Consider the following 16,086-nt stretch of genomic DNA (forward strand, 5'->3'; position numbering starts at 1 on the left):
TCCCAGTTCTTCAACAGCAACCAGTCAAAAGACCGTAGCAGCACCCGCTAAACAGGAAGAAAAAAGGTTAAGAATTTTTTTTTTTTAAGGGAAGGTTGGGTGGGTGAAACGCCTGAGCTGATTGCCTAGCTGCTGCTGACTCCACCCCCTATTTATGCGACTGGCTCCAACTCCCAGCCATGTAAATTGACCTCCAAAGAATATCATGGAGAGGCAGGCCAGCCCATACAACCGATAAGTTCCCTGGGGTCCGAAGCGCCATGCGTGATCCCACAAAGGGCACCCACAGTGTAAAGTGTGAGTGCTCATTATCTTCAGTCAATGTTTCTCTCCCTGAAAGTGGGAGGGTTTTTAAAAAGCAAAAGGCGGAAGGAAATCACTGAAATTTTGAGTTGGAAAGGACCAATCAGGCCCTAATATTGCCTGGCCTCTTCCTTGCTGTCCTCTTCCTTCCCACAGGGCAAATTATAGCCTTCCTACCCAAATCTCCTTCCCTCTCACCCAACCAACCAACCTGTGAATCTCTATCCTACCCAGTCATCTGTGCAACTTGCTACTCTTGCCTTGACTCCTGCTCTGGCAGAAGAGAGGCCTCTCTCTTTCCTCCTCTCCCAACACTTACTGGACTCCCATAAGGCTTACTGCCAAAAGTTCGTGAAACAGTTTAAACAGTATAAAGCATTAGATAAATGCTAAGATGGTGGCAATGATCCCACTCGGATCAACTTATTTTATTTCCACAGGACTCAGCTCTCATTAATCTTCTCAGGGACCATTTCATCGTATTTAGCACATGTGAAATTGCAGGCTATTTTCAACACCTGGAATAAAGGACATTGTTTGTAAATCACCTGCACAAAAGGCACAAATGACCTTTTCGCATGCTGCTGCTGCTGCTCAAGTGTGTCTTTTGTATTTTCTGCAGGTTGCAACCCCAACACAAATCTGTTTGGGGGTGTGTGACTAATTTATGTTTGCCCAAGTTGCAGTCTTGAAAATGGTACATTCTGCTGCCGCCTGACGACATCCAGCAATCAGTGTCAATTACGCGTGGTTGCCATGGTGACTAGAGAGCCAACAGTTCTTAAATCTTCATTGGACCACGAGTTTTATAAATACAGTGCCATTACGAAGGGCTTGCTTACAATGGGCAGGAGTAAAATTGCTCCCAGGTCTTTCGCACAAAGTTTAAGAAACTGCTTTGTACAAATAATTCTATAAATAATGCCATTCATTTCTTGAATAAAAAGGATCACACTGTGTTGCCTCGAAGATAACAGATGTGTCGTCATCCCCTCATTTTCCCAATGAATGAAAGAAATACCAGTTAATTTTCTATTTCAGGGTATTGTAGCTTAGGAAGGTATCAGACAGACAGACAGATATTAAGAGTCAGTTTTTGAAAGTTTGGGCAGTGTGACTAAGAAAACGAATTCTGTATGGGGCTATGCAGATGCAAGTGTTAAGCAATACAGAGAGGATCAGGCTCAATTTGCAATCACTTGTATGGGGGGAGTAACCGGAAGTGTAGGTGGGTTCAGGCATGACCCAAGACCAAGATTCAGCTCAAAAGGGATTTATTGGAACATCAGGAACAAGAAGAACAAGAATGACAAACATGGGCACTTGCCCATTATATATACCTTAAGCCGGCCCAGGCAGGTGGGATGATTACCAATAATCTAGGAATTGAGAAACACTTGAGAGAATAAGGTATTTATAATGTGACCTATTGCCATCAATAACATGGCATTCCTGTCTCCTTTTTTGTTTGTTGATAAGGGGCTTTTTCTTCTGTTCTTCTTACTGATCTGCTCAAAAAAGTGTGTGCTTCACAGTGGGTTGGTGTATAAAACATCATCTACATGCTAGGTATTCTTTTATTTGTCCTGAACTTACTGCCAAACTTCATTGGATGGTTTCCAAATTCTAGAGTTCTGAAAGAGAGACGTACACAGAGAATTATTTATTCCTATTAGCGCTGCCATACTGTTCCAGGATGCACACTTAAAAGAAAATAGCCTTCGTTAGGATTCCCCTTGATTTCTTTCTTCCCTTGCCTGCAAGTTGTAGGCAAATATAATGGCAAGGGATACATCAAAACCCACTAAAAGGCTCCGTAGTGCAACCATTGTCAAACCACTTTAAGGATTTTCTAATACGCGGCTCCTATTTTTCTCAATTGACATCATAGTGGGTGCAGCTAATGGAAAGAGACATGGGACATAATGGACCAACTAGCTTCTGGCTGGGAAGAAGCAAATGGATCATGAATCCAGCTCGGCTCGCTAAAACAGGCCTAACGCTGAATAGGAGAGAGGATAATTCCCCGCCCCCCGCTCCTGCCAGCCACATTCCCTTCCAGACAGAAACCAAAAAACTGCCTCAAAGTGTTTTGCTTTCCTCATTATCCACCTCCCCACTCCATCATAAAAGCCAGTCAGGCAAGCTCAAGGCTGTTTGCTTTTAAATGAATCATAGCAGTACAATAAAAATGCAACACAGAGATTAAGTATAAATCAATGACATAAGCTGATGCTCATATCCAAATGTCCCAAAGAGCAAAAAATAAATAAATGCTCACAGTCATGAAAGGTTCCACCCAATAATGTGCCACAGAGGTGAGCTTTGGGTAGTATGGTGAGTCCTGTATCAGACCTGCTGCTCCTACGACATGATTAAGGGACTTGTGGGGATTTGGTCAGGTGATCCTGTCAGCAGTTCACAACATTTCCTGCCAAACATGGAGACCTGATAGCTGTTTAAGGAAGACCATGAGTTCTCATTAGCTCAGGTAATTTGGACTCTGGGAAGGGATGCTGCAAAAAGACCTCTCTCAAAAACACACCAACCTATTCATGGGCAGAAGAATCAGGGTGTGTGGGCAGGGGGAATAATTTCTCTGAATTTTTCCAAGGGGTGGAGAAGTGGTTTGTTGGTTGGTTTGCAGCATTTTTTAATAACATTTAATTTAATTTCCCAAAAATAGCAAAAATAAAATAGTAACAATATCAAAACAATACAAAACAAATTGACTTCCCTCTAGTCCTTTCCTTGGTTCCATTGTTTATCAACATACTGCATGTCCGTTATAAAGTTATAAACCATTGTATTACTTATTATCCATTCAAAATTAAATTACAAGTAGTATTAAAACCCTGCCAATGTATTAACCTGAGTACATTGCTTTTGAATATATGCAATAAACTCCTTCCAATCTTCCTTAAATTCGTTATCGTCTCTTCTTCTTAGTTTCATTGTTAATTTTGCCATTTCAGCATATTCCATTAATTTAACTAGCCAATCTTCTTTAATTGGGACACCTTCTTCTTTCCAATGTTGTGCTAGTAATATTTGTGTGGCTGTAGTTGCATACATAAATAAGTTCTTTAGTGATCTTGGTAAAGCCACTCCAGTAATACCTAGTAGGAAAGCTTTTGGTTTTTTTAAACAAAAGTTGTTTTAAACATCTTCTTCATTTCATTATAAATCATTTCCCAATATTTCTTTACAATTACACTATCTCACCACATATATAAAAAAGTCCCTTCTGTTGTTTTACATTTCTAACACTTACTTTTATACAATTTTGCTAATTTCACTGGAGTTAGATACCATCTATAAATCATTTTAATATAATTTTCTTAATGCTGCAAGCAAACAAACAAAATTATATGTTTGCAGCATTTATACCCTGCCCTTTAACCAAAAGGGCTACTAAATGGCTTACAAAAATCTTTTCTAAGACCATTCCTCCCTTGAGGCTCATGACAGGCGAGGAAAAAGGAATAGGCGGGAGAAGGAGAGGAAAGCAAGCTCAAGCTACAGGGTCAAATTAAACATCGTGCTATGGCAAATGTTCTGTCTACACAAGCATTTCATCTTTCCAAATGAAATCAGCCCCCCACACTGCATACTGTTTTCGGGGTTCGTCTGACATCCCCACCACCACCACCTTGAGGGGCATGAGAGGCACAGCGCAAGGAGGGGGGAACCCATTGCACAAGTGGAAGTCCGTACACAGGGCTTGCACAGACATGCTTGTGAGGTGAATCCTGCCCACAGTTCTTGAAACCACAGCCGATGTCAGTGATGGTTCTGCTTGCCTTCCCTTTGATTTGGCCTGTGTCATCTTTGGAAGGTATGTGGTCCTCCTGCCCACTTTTCAGAGTGGCTCATGGCCATAAGGCTGGCCCTAGCATGAGGTAGGGGCATGTGGCTGCCTCTGGTGGCAGTATATTGATGGAGGGTGGGGAGAAATGGGATAGTTTTAGAAAACATCTGAAGGTAGCCCTGTTTAGGGAAGCTTTTAATATTTAATAGATTATTGTATTTTAACATTTTGCTGGAAGCCGCTCAGAGTGGCTGGGGAAACCCAGCCAGATGGGCGGGGTATAAATAATAAATTGTTGTTGTTGTTGTTGTTGTTGTTGTTGTTGTTGTAATAAATTGTTGTTGTTGTTGTTATACCATTTGGCCTCTTAGCCAGTCTGCCTTCAGGCATGGTGAAGGACACTAAGTGTGGCCAACTGCAAGAGCAGAGCCCTGCCTTCTGATAATACCAATTCCTGAAGGGGGTGTAGATTTTGTCCCTTCCCCCTTACTGCCCTCCTTTTAAAATTGCCCAAGCTCTGAATGCAATGCTTATCCCTTTAGGACCTGAAAGACTTGTACATATATCAGCCCTCACAGTGAACTTGCCACATGCTGCCACAGAGCTATATTAGCCTGCTTTTCGACAGCCTTAAGCCAGATATTCAGAAATAGAGTCCCTGCCTTGGCAAGTAATATGTAGCCATCTAGGTGGTATGCCCTGATTTACATTTGGCTTACTCCATATTTTCCACGAGTGCATAACTCTTTTCTAGGTTTCCCTGAGTAAGTAAATTTAACTCCTACTGAAAGCTCCAGTAACTGCTTTAAGCAGGATGGATTTAGCATTTGCAAATGTTACCTTTACAGCACTTTTTGCAGCCTCTGCATTCCTGAAATTTGCAAAAGGACAGTGATAATGGTTGCTGCAAACATTTTCCAATAGCAGATTTTTACTAGTTTCTTCCTCTGAAACTGTCAGTAACAAATGATTCAGTAATAATAGATGGTTGCTCTCGCCGTACACTCTTATGTTGATTTCTTGTATGGTACATGCAGCTTTGATTTCTTGGGTGCCTTTAAAGCACATTTCTTGTAATTGTTTTCTCAGAACGACACCAGCAAGATTGTCAGATAAAACAGTGGCCTCGTCCTCCACCATTTCTTTAAGGCCAGAGGTAGGGCAGTGTTGTGAGGTGGGGCGGCTGCAGAGCTCTGGATAAATGTTAAATGGTAAGAAATGTTCACATACCCTGGGCCACCTCACAGCAATAAGGTAAGCTGAAGTTCAACCCCATGCCCACTTAAATTATGAACAAAATAAAGTGCCCTGTAAATGATGCAGAAAAAAACAGAAACATCTTTTGTGGGGAAGAAACCTTTAGAGAAATTAGATAAAAGGTTTTGGCACAGCACCGGCACACATGGTAGACTGGCCATGTCAACAGTTCGTTATAAGCCTAGATCACAGGCAAATTGTTTACTCAGACTAGAGTTTCGCTAAATCCACATTCAGTCCATGCAAATGGAACATGTCAGCACCAGTGGTGGGGGTAGGGATGGGGTGAAATTTCAATTCCGTTTGCCTCTCAAGGTGAGCCTACCTAATTTGGAGTTTCCAAAACAATGGGTGAACCAAAACACTGTCATCCTTCATGATTTGCATTTCTCTGAATTTTGCAATATAGTTCTCCAGTCAAGTAATGTGGGCAAAAATGCATAGACTGCAGTTGAGTGTCGGTAAAAATGCATATATTGGTGCAAATAACATACAAAAGTGCATTAGTTATGGGGAAATTGTTTTGCCAAAAATGTTTATTTTAGGCAAAATTGTGGACTTTTCTCTAAAGGAAACTGAAGTGGGAATGTGAAGAACTGGATTTAGGACTGGAAAAATAAAATAAAAACTACATGCAACCAAAACTGACAGATTCATCCATCTCTAGATGTGTGCATGGAATCCATAATACATACTAAGGAGTACCAATTCTGATGGCTTTAAAAGGAATTTAGACAAACCCAAGCAGAAAAAGGGCTATCAATGACTATTGGTCTGTATTGCTTTCAAATATCTTTACGTTGCTGTACACTTTCCCTCTGCAGGAGGGCAGTAAATAAATACTTACGTGTGTGTGTGTGTGTGTGTGTGTGTGTGTAATACAAATATTAGTCATGATGGGTGTGTTCTACACCCTGTGTCAGAGGCAATATTCCTCTGGGAATCAGAACTGTGGAGACTTCTATTGCACTTTGGTCCTACTTCTGGGCATCACCACTGGCGGAGAAAGAGGAGTGCGGGGGAGTGCACCACCCCTGGCAGTGCGATCCCCAGGGTGCCATTGCTGCTCCCCCCCCCCGTGCTGGGCGCCATGCCCCCAGGATGTGCGCCACGCCCCCGGGATGCACACCAGCCCTGCCTCCGCCTGCTCTCCGCCCCCAGTGCCAGAGCATGAAGCTCCACCACTGGGCGTCACACAGAAATCTTGGTTTGCAACTGTGAGAAGAAAGTGCTGGAATAAAATGGGCAGTAAGGCTGTTCTTATGTTCTTAATTCAGCCAAGTCCCGTGTTGGGACCTTCATTTTTCAAGCCTGGAAAATGTATTTGTTTTAATATGGATTAAAACCAAATTGTTGTCTGAGTGCAGTTTTATCTACCATCTAGAGTTCTTCTCTGCACTTATGGTCAACAGAAACCTGACTGCGTTTCTCACCAGTTATGATAGCTATTCCATAGTGTGTCCCTTTATTTTCTTGGGAATTAAATCTCCTCTTGGGAAGTGCAGTGGTCCACACGGAAAGTCAAGGCATATGGCTCTTCAGCTTGTCAGTGAGTACAAGACTAATTTCCTCTGAGTATGGAAAACCTTATCAGATGAAGGTAGATTCTCTGCTCACAAACCGAGGAGGTGGGGAAAACACCTGCTAGGTAAATTGGAGTCATATTATTAATACATAAATTTAAAATCCAAGCAGAGAGTTTCTCCTTGGGAAATTAACATTGCCATTTTACTTAAAGTGAAATGAATGGCATGAGGTTACTCTTTTGCATATCAGATGCATCGAACACAGGAAGGGGGTGGGAAAGAAACTCGGTCCTCGTTCTACTGAATACAGAGAAAACCCTGAAGTCACCATTGGGTCAATTGAATCAGGGACGATCCGATCGTCAGAGATAAAAACAAAACAAAACCACATTAAACAAATGAGGGTCTTTTACAACCGGCTGTGTGATTTAAAATTCACCTTCTCCCAACTCAAGGTGAACCGTGTGGTTAGGGGTTGATTAGACGAGTTGTCAGATTTATTAATAAAGCATTGGGTTTTTCAAGTACCATTCAGGACCAAAAGAAACTCGACTTTAACAGCAGTTGTGCAAAAACTGAAATAGCACTGCCCATTTAAACAGATGGTTGTTGGTTTATTTTGCTAATTATGCTTAGTATTAATGGTGGCCAACAATTTGGTGTGATATCTTTTTCGTTTTTTACCAACAACTACAACAACAACAACTATTCCTATCTGGTAGAACCTCCATTCCTACCTGGTAGAGCATATTGGGTGCAAGTCAGTGTCACACAATTACGAACATTTGCTCTGCACAAGCATTTCCCCTCACCAGGTGGAGTGATTCCTCCTTTCCTCCCCCTATGTGCTGTTCTGGAGGTTCTTCCAACCACTCCAAGCTAATTTCAGCTACTGCAGGGGAGAGGGGCAAAGCTCCATTGAGCTCTGTTAGCTGCAGGTAAGTAAGGACTGGCAGGTGGGACCATTTATGGTGACCAGCAAGCCAGAAGTGTTCCTCTTCCTGTTCTAAATGCATCAAAGGCTCTGTTGATCTCAAGGTCTTAGAGCTTCAACACTCCTTTTATATGATTGGCTAGGGCCAGTTCTTACACTGTAGGATTGCCGGAATTGCCATTTCCCCTTTCTAGATACAACCCACATCATATACACTCCAACATACCAGGACACATGTCATTCATCACTGTGCTCTTGCGGCAGCCAGTTGACTCATGCGAGAGCACGGCCCCCAAAAATGGGTGTCTTTGGAGGCCGCGCTCTCATGGGAGCCAAAACAGGACAATCAGATGTAGGGGTGGCTTCTGTAATTCCAGCATGTCCTGCTCAAAGCGAGGCAATAGATAGGCTTGTCATGTTGATATTTTAAGATGGGTGTGGGACCTTTTTCAGCCTGAGGGCCTCATTCCCTTCTGGGCAAGGCCAGTGGGGCCAGAGGCAAACGTGGGTAGAGCCAAGAATGTAAATGTTACCTTTGTGTAGCAGGTTAGCTTTTACATGCACCCCTCTGTATCCTCCATCCAGGCAAGCAAAGGGCATTATCAGAGTTTAGGGACACATTTCAGCCACACAAAAATCCTCCAGGATGGTATAAAGCAGGGGGAGTGAAGGATATGAACTTGGAACATGGGATGTGGCATGGGAAGATTTCCAAGGGCCCAGAGGCTTTATCAATGGTCATTGCAAGGTGGTGGTGGTGGTGAACGGGTGGGTCAGCGCAGTGCAGGGAAGTGACTACTGAGCAGCCAGCACTAACTTTGTGATAAATAAATACGGTAGAGGGAAAGACAGACAGACAGACAGAGAATGTGTCCCACTCATACGTTGTCATTGGTAGGTAGCCAGTAAACCCTTCCCTCCAAGGGAATGAGGTCCTCAACTCCACAAAGGTACAGTTGGAGATGATCATAAAATTTATCAGTGGGGAAATTGGCTGGCCAAGGGCTTAGTTAGTTGTTTTCTTTGTCTAGCAACAACCACAACACTGAAACTGTCTCCTCTCGTCCTACTTTCTTACAACGGCCATCCCAGCATATAGGAGCATGATAAATCCTCATAGAAGGTGAGTGTTATTTTCAATAACGATGAAATATGGTCTTCCCACTTCCACCCCCAAACCAGCTAGATTCCTCATAAATATTATACATCCATGCTCTTGCATTTCCTAACACTTGGTAATCTAGAGCACATTGCTGTGGAGATGCAACACCTCCCTCCCCAAAGCTCATATGTAAATGCATGGCACTGCTGAAATTTATGAAGGTGCTTTAGGCTGTCTTGAAGTATTTACTTGGAAGGAGACCAACAGAGATAAATTTAGTTGGTACTTTCTCTCAAAAATGGAGTTATTTGTTACCCAAATAAGCAAAACTTTGGCCAGAAGTGGACAAAGTACTTCAAATTTATTACTTATGCATGAAGTGTGACTTAACTTATATGGGGGGGGTTCCATAGACATTCCTGGTTTTTCACTTTTCGCTTGCTTTTTTTCATTGTGTTCTAATTGTTATGGTTAAGAATAGCCTTTGGGGGGTACTGTTTAAAGAGAAACTTGCAAAGAAATGAGGGTTTAGGCCATCAAAAGTTTAATTTGGCAGACGTCAAGGGAAAGACAACCCTACCACAGCAAACGCATAATTATTCAGATGCATAGTTTGAGCATCCTCTTACTTAGCTATTGTATACCCAGTACTGTTATAGGGCAGGATTCAACTAATGAGTCCCTTTCAGTGGAAGCCCTGTAATTTGTTTGCACAATGGGGTTCCCCCCTTCTCTTCTCCAACATGCCCCTTGCCACCCCCACCCCCCCCCCCACAAATTGGGAGTCAAGAGAACCCCAATGGGGGGGTGGGGAGGAATCAGTTCATCCAGCAAACCAATCACAGAACCATCGCCTTAGCACAATGTTCAATTCCTCCCATAATCCTTCATGGCTGGTTGCTGCCACTTACCTCGATTTAGCATAGAGTTGCTCCCCTTAAACCATGGGTCCCAACACACTTCCTGGAGTTTCTGTATTTATTCGTTTATTTCCCTTCTGTTATGTACTGAAGTTCTCACCCTGGGCTAGCAGGGGGATACTGTGGATAGTTTTCACTCAGGTCCACATATGCAAATAAGGGATTGAAAGTGACATTCAGTGATTGGATAGTTACAGAAAGTGGTTACAGTTACATTGTACTGGAGCTCTATATAAGCAGGCTGGCTGAACCCTTCAGTTCAGTTCTTTTCTTTATTCACAGGCCAGAAAAGAGTTGTTTGAAGCATCGCTGTGTCTGATATGTTCACTCACAACTTAACATCTTCTTCCCAAGAGCTCAGGGTGGTGAACTTGCCCCTCTTTTATTATCACAACAGCCCTGTCAGGTAGTCACTCTCCCTGAGAGGGAGTGACTGGCCAGAGGGTTTAATTAAGGACCTGCTTATTTAAGCTCAGCACTCTTAACAACTGCACCACATTACACTGCCTGATTTATAAATGCAGACTTGAGCCAACCTGAAAGGAACTGAAAATGTCATGCCCTAATGTGACATATTTTCCTGAGTTCAGTCCCAGAGCCCTGCCCTGTACATAACAGATCATAGAAAAGCAAATTTTATGTATTATCACACATTTAAATATTAAGGTTTCCTAAGTTTCCAGGCATGATTTCCAAATCATGCACAGCAGTGATCGCACAGCTGGGGGGAGGATAGCATGTAAATCAGCTCTTTGTATCTGAATTCTTGGAAGGATTTACAGTAAATGGAAAATCTGCTGGGAATTACGCACGTATCTCAATTCTCAGTACAAGCACTAATATAAAGTAGTAAAAATGCAGACCGAAATTCCAGAAGAAGTTGGCTAATACAATGAGATACGTAAAAGACTTTTTTTTTATTTGCCATAGTTCGGTTTTTCATTTCCTTACTTCCCTGACTGTTTCATTCCTGACTGTCATTATTAAGTCCCAGAGTGGAACTTAACCTTTGAAATCATTTGCACAGACCTACAGGAGCTGTAGCAAGTTATAGATGCACAAACACTGGTGGAGCACTGCACTTGTTCTGTGCAGAACTCTGAGTTTTTCCTTGACCAAAATATGTAATTCTGCCCCTGTCTTTCTCAGTTCTACCTGGAAATACCCTGGATTGCACATGATGCCTTTTGCATACAAAGTGTGCTCTCTGCCAGTGAACTATGGGCCTCCCTTCAAAACATCACATAACTATCAAAGACAGCATCATAATCAAACTTAACATCTGCATAATGCATAGGTCTAGTGTCAAAACAGAATCCAGAGCCCAGGCAAAGTCGTCCTTAATATATTTTATTCTGTAAAACTAATACAAAGTGAGAATGAATTTCTTTAAAATCTGGCTCTTGCAAAATCTTTTTATGATGCTCATTGGAACAAAACTTTCCATTGGAAATTGTCAGTTTTAATTACAGCTGGAAGGGCAGCTGCAGTACTTTTTATAGACCAGCAATGAAAACAGACTAAGCCACCTACTTAGGCAGAATGATTACATAAAACATAGAATATACTGAAAACAGTAAACGACCCTAACAGGCCAGGCTAAGGCTGCAACAGCAAAACAAATCAGATTTGGGCAGGAATGATGACAGCGTTGCACATTTGTAGGAGAAGAAAAGCAGGAAAAAGAAAATACTAAATATATATATATATAATTTCAGTGGGGAAATAAATTGAATAAATTGAAGGAAATAAAGAAAGGGAAAAGGAAGAAGTGCTTGAAACTGTAATACAATGCAATATACAATATATAAGTAGTATGATTATTCCAATTAATATAAAATTATTAACAAGATGATGATGGTATCTTAACAGGAGGAACGCCACAACATGTCTCTCACATGGGTTAATACTTAAGAAATAAAATGATAGGTAAAACCAAAATATGAGGATGTGAGTCCTGGGTGAAATAAATGGGGTTCAACTTGCTCCAGTCAAGTTTATTTGCCTAAAACTGACCTGGAAATAGATCAGTACAGTATAATGTTCATCATAAAGAACTGCATTTATGATGGAAACCTTTCAGAGCTAAAACAGCCCAGTGCCCCCTAATCTGAGACAACAATCTGTCTTATTTATTTTCCATTATATAACAACCGGCACTGCTCTTATCTTGAAGCAATTAGCTTCAGTTTCTGATACTAAATCCCCGCATTAGGGTTTTGAGGCAATCAGAAGGGCATATGGGAGCTGCCAAGGTTCCTGTGAACAACATGATGCTGTGGTGAGGATATATCTTTAATCACAAGCACCTGATCTGTGTATATGAAATAGTACATGTAACCAAGGTAAGGGATCAGCCTTAACTACTGAGTAGAAAAAAGGCTGTTTATATGAAATTAGCCAGCATACAAGATGAGACCCAAAGCTGTGAATATGAGGTATTGGATAAGAAGGGAGAGGTCAACAGAAGGTAATGTCCTTCATCTTTTCTTTCCTAGCATAAATTCAAAACAGATGCAGTACAAGGTTGTTTTTTCCTTAATGTGGTTGCGCCCCCAGGCCCCCAAGCCCTGTGAAGTAAATAACTTCACACTGACACATAATTTTGGTTTAAGGTAATGGGCAAAATTTAGGCCACAACTTTACTGATTACAGAAAAGTGAGTGGTATTGTCTTAGGCATTGGCAACAGACTATAACTGACTCCTGCCTCTCTGGCTGGTAAACACCAAACGAGAGAGCAACATTGATGGAAATCAACCGAAGCTCATCCTGTGGTCTTGGCATGGCCCTAGCCCAGGGGTAGGCAACGTCCGGGGGCCGGATGCAGCCCATTCGCCTTCTCAATCCGGCCCGCGGACGGTCAGGGAATCAGTGTGTTTTTACATGAGTAGAATGTGTCCTCTTATTTAAAATGCATCTCTGGGTTATTTGTGGGGCCTGCCTGGTGTTTTTACATGAGTAGAATGTGTGCTTTTATTTAAAATGCATCTCTGGGTTATTTGTGGGGCATAGGAATTTGTTCATTTTTTCTTCCAAAATATAGTCCAGCCCATCAGATGGTCTGAGGGACGGTGGACCAGCCCATGGCTGAAAAAGGTTGCTGGCCCCTGCCCTAGCCCCTCAAGTGGACTTTGGACGAGATCCAGGACCCCCAGATTCCTTTACCAGAATACACTTATAAATGGAGGGGCAGGTGACCTCCTCTCCCACACACTTCAATAAGCCAGTGCCTAACCAACACACCTTACAAAGTTGTGACGATTGCTAAGGGGGTAGGCGAAAACGAAGTAGCCACTGCCAATTTGCCAAATGGAAAAATTCCTACCTGGCCCCTGTTCCAAAACAGGTGACCAACCAATATCCAAAGCAAGGCCACAGCAGCAACACCTACAAATAGGGATGGGAGGGCGGGTATTCAGCAGCGCGAAGCAAGTGCCTCATTCACATCGCGCTGCCATTTTTATAGGCCCCCACCAATCACGCCACCTGTGTTGACTGGCTCAAACAGCCTGGCGTGATTGTGGGGCCGACCGACAAGGCCTGGGCCACACCCAGCACCTTCAACTTGGGGGGGGGGGTGTCTTAGAGGCCTGTGAACAACCAGGACCCTCATTAAAGAGGATCTCATTTATCCATTGGATCGTCCAGTGGCTCATCTGAAGTGACGCACTGGCCGCAACTCATTTGACCATAAGTAATATGGCCATAAAACAAGCACAAATGGAGTAGATAACCACGTTGTGCATATTCATTCTCATATTACTTTTGGCTACAGTAAAGTTTCAACAATGAACATTTCTTCTGAATATGCAAACCCCACCTCCATTACAACCAACACTGTGGATTGTGTTAGCTCCCTGTGAAAAAGAAGGCACCTTTCACCATATGTGGTGGACATGTAAGGCAGTAAAAGAATTTTGGGAAATGATATATAATGAATTGGGGGGGGGGAGTTAAAATAACGTTTTCTTTTAAAAACAAACAAACGAAGCTTTTCTTTTAGGAATTTTAGGTGCCGAAATCCCAATGGAGCAGAAAAGACTATTTATATATGCGACCACTGCTCCTCGGATGTTAATCACCCAGAGATGGAAAGAAGATAAAGTCTCTATACCAGATAAGAACAGCAGATTAAGTTGATGGATTATGCCAAATTGGCAAAAATGACCGGAAGAACCTAAATAAATAAATAAATTTGTATACCACGCTTCATCCATAGATCCCATTATGCTTCTGCAGAGCAGTTGATGGGAATTGCAAGTCTGGAGAGCACTGTTGTTCTCAGTCCTGCTATCAGTGGCAGACTGACCAATCTACATGGTTACTTCACCGCCATGGCTCTTGACTGGCTCCTCTCCACCCTGCTGCAGAACACCAGAGGTGTCGAGTCTGGGCGGAAAATACAGGAAGGTTAAGGTCTGTGGAAGGTCAGAAGAGAGCAGTCCTGCTATCACCATCATCTTAGCAATACCCTTGGTGCCTTACATATGGCAGAACATGGAGGCCAGTGGGGTTCAAGGATATGCATGTTTTAAGTCAATATATACAGTACTGTAATTTGGTGGTTCTGACCTGATCAAGCTTTTCCCCTATCAGCCCACCTCTTGCACTGAGAGCCCACTTATGTCTAAACTGCTTATGCGTTGCAGTTTTTTTAAATAAAAAATTATTATTATTATTATGTGTGTGTAAAATTTTGCATAGAATTTTGCATGCATAGAAGATTTACATGTATATAATGCATATGAAGGATTCAAGCTGCATGCATAACTTTAGAAGTATTAACATACGTATTATTGCCAATTATATGCATTGTTATATACATTTGTCTATGTGCTTCTACTTTGGGAAACGTCAAGTAAGTATGCTTATAACAATGTGTATTACCGTATTTTCGCCCTATAGGACGCACCGGCCCATAGGACGCACCTAGATTGGGGGGGGGATAAAGGAAAAAATAAATGAAAAAAAATTATTCTCCCCCCCAAGCTTTTGCAGAGAGCTGCGCAAAGCCCGCTCTGGGAGCATACGGGGCCTTAAACAATGTCAGGGGACAGCAGGAAGGCGCGCTGCGCCTCCCCGCTGTCCCCGAGCTTGCGGGGATGGCGGCGGGAAGAAGTGTGCTTCTCCCCGCTGCCAGCCTTGAAACAATGTCGGGGATACAGCGGAAAGGTGCACTGCGCCTCCCCGCTGTCCCCCGAGCTTGCGGGGCTGGCGGTGGGGCTCTCATGAAGCCTGGAGAGTGAGAGGGGTCGGTGCGCACCCTCTCCAGGCTTCAGCGAAAGCCTGCATTTGCCCCATAGGACACACACACATTTCCCCTTCATTTTTGGAGGGGAAAAAGTGTGTCCTATAGGGCGAAAAATACGGTATATACCTAATACATATTATAAACATATTAAAATGGTTTGGATTTTTGGTAGAAACGGTGGGCGGGAAACCTCATTTCTCTTCAAGTTCAAGGAGCAAGAAAAAATTGCATGGATAAGCTCAACATCAAGATTGTTCAGAAAATTCTATCTCTAATTATCAGCATGGGAAACAGTTCCCTGTATGTCAAGAGCCATGGATTGCAGTAGGAGACTTGTCTATGCATGCAGCTCTTAATCAAAACTCCAATGTAGTCATCATTTTCTGGTATGAGATCTAACCTTTTAGAGAAAAAGTTGTAATTCCATGATTATTACATGCAAAAAGTAGGCAACAAGATGTCACAGCATGGAACAAAGGAACATTGTGACATTGTTGGCAGGTTCTTGGGAGAAATGTATAATCTCCTGTTTTTGTTATTATTTTCAAATCCTCTATAAATCAGAAATCCTCTATAAATCAGGAAAAAAACTGGTGATCTATGAGTATTTCCACCTTAATAAACAGCTTCCTGTGTTCTGTGTACTTCCTGTTTCAACAGTTTTAGGCTGAATTGTCTATTATTATTTTTCTGTGTGGATTTAATTGGGTCATGCTGCTATCAAAAAGTGGGTCACTTTCTCCTATACAGAATCTGTTTTGTGCCTGCCCATTTATAGTTCAGTGGCTCTATTGTTTATTGGCCAAACTCTATTGTTTGTTGGCACTGTCCTCTAGCTTAGCCAAGAGGCACTGATGTCCCCAAAGAGCAGTATATATGGATTGTCACATATTGAGAAAAGGGTATGTTTCAAACAAGCCCAAGACTTGTGCATGTTATAGGACAACCATGAAACATGGACAAATCAGAATTTGCTTCAG

General features: G+C 42.4%; 1 long non-coding RNA gene across 1 annotated transcript; it reads left to right on the top strand.

Moving 5' to 3' along the window:
* The first annotated feature begins 2,742 nt into the window (after positions 1–2,742).
* LOC309514548 lies at positions 2,743–15,714 on the top strand. The gene is made up of 5 exons (XR_014212055.1): positions 2,743–2,794; positions 5,204–5,368; positions 6,877–6,920; positions 8,863–8,954; positions 15,279–15,714. It is a non-coding gene; the product is annotated as an uncharacterized lncRNA (long non-coding RNA).
* Positions 15,715–16,086: the final 372 nt, after the last annotated feature.

The sequence above is a fragment of the Podarcis vaucheri genome (genome assembly GCF_965113315.1).
Source record: "Podarcis vaucheri genome assembly, chromosome: 11".
Lineage (NCBI taxonomy): Eukaryota > Metazoa > Chordata > Lepidosauria > Squamata > Lacertidae > Podarcis > Podarcis vaucheri.